Source organism: Passer montanus, unplaced genomic scaffold (genome assembly GCF_014805655.1).
Source record: "Passer montanus isolate IOZ18808 unplaced genomic scaffold, ASM1480565v1 scaffold1, whole genome shotgun sequence".
In the NCBI taxonomy this organism is placed as follows: Eukaryota; Metazoa; Chordata; class Aves; order Passeriformes; family Passeridae; genus Passer; species Passer montanus.
Genome location: NW_024356504.1, coordinates 12,108,519 through 12,109,489, shown reverse-complemented (window position 1 = coordinate 12,109,489; position 971 = coordinate 12,108,519). Strand labels below are relative to the sequence as shown.

The window sequence follows — 971 nt, the reverse complement described above, 5'->3', positions numbered from 1 at the left end:
AAATTCTTGGTGTTTAAAGGAGATTTCAAATAAACCACGACACTCTTCTTGGTCATTCATGGCAGAAACTGTATAGAGTCTTAATAAACTGCCTGTATAGGTTCTTAAGCTGTCCCAATACTTTCTGAAAGACTTGCAGTATTTCAATAACTATGTGTAAATCAACTTCAAAGAACTTTTATTGCGTTAGGCCTAATAAGTTCATACGGGGTACTGAGATCCCTAACTTGTTCACGGGCTGTCTGGTAATGTGCTCCTTTGGCTTTGTGTTTTCCTCTTCTAATTTACCACAGTTTTTGCTCCGGGGTTAACATAAGGATAATAGAAATTCCAATGTGCTTCTTTCTTTGCACCAGAAAAGTTTGCACCATTCATCAGCATCCATGCTTTTATGTGATTATGTCCCTGTTATTTTTGTTGGGCCACAATTCCTATGCTTTTCCATTTCTGCTTGTGCTGGTTTTACACATATGGTCACTCATATTTCTCTTCTCTAAATACTCTTATTTTCTATAATACAATTTTTGAGAGGAGTGCATGTAATACTGTTCCTATTACGGTAATCATTCTTTTACTGATTTAATGACTCAGTTGTTGGTTCTTCTCCCATCCTATCGTGTCGTTGTTTCAGCACTGGTGACATTCGGCTGCAAAGGGACAAAGTTAACCTACAGCACTTTACAGCACAGCAGTTTAATCCGTTCCACTGGGGCCCGTTCCACGCCGAGGCCGCGCCCCTATGAGGTCTCCACTCTCAGAAGCTCCTCCCCGCCGGCCGCGGGGCCGGAAGCCGCTGCCGGTGCCCTGTGAACCGGGAAGGGCTCGGTTTGAATGAGATCCGGCTGATTCACCGCGGCCCGAGCGGCTCCGGCCCAGGTGAGGGCCCGGCCGCCTCCACGCCAGGGTGCTGAGGGGCCCCGCGGCGGCCTCTGCGCGGCGGCGGCGGGAGCGCGGCCCGGGAGTCGGCCCGA

General features: G+C 48.4%; 1 protein-coding gene across 2 annotated transcripts in view; it reads left to right on the top strand.

The window, feature by feature from the left end:
* Positions 1–764: 764 nt before the first annotated feature.
* The window catches only part of PSMD14 (proteasome 26S subunit, non-ATPase 14), a 45,895-nt gene continuing 45,688 nt past the window's right edge, over positions 765–971 (top strand). Inside the window, exon 1 of one of the 2 annotated variants that reach the window (XM_039696666.1) lies at positions 765–876. The gene's annotated coding sequence lies outside the window, so the exon portion shown is untranslated. The remainder of the gene's footprint in view (positions 877–971) is intronic. The other variant, XM_039696674.1, reaches the window with a different exon arrangement.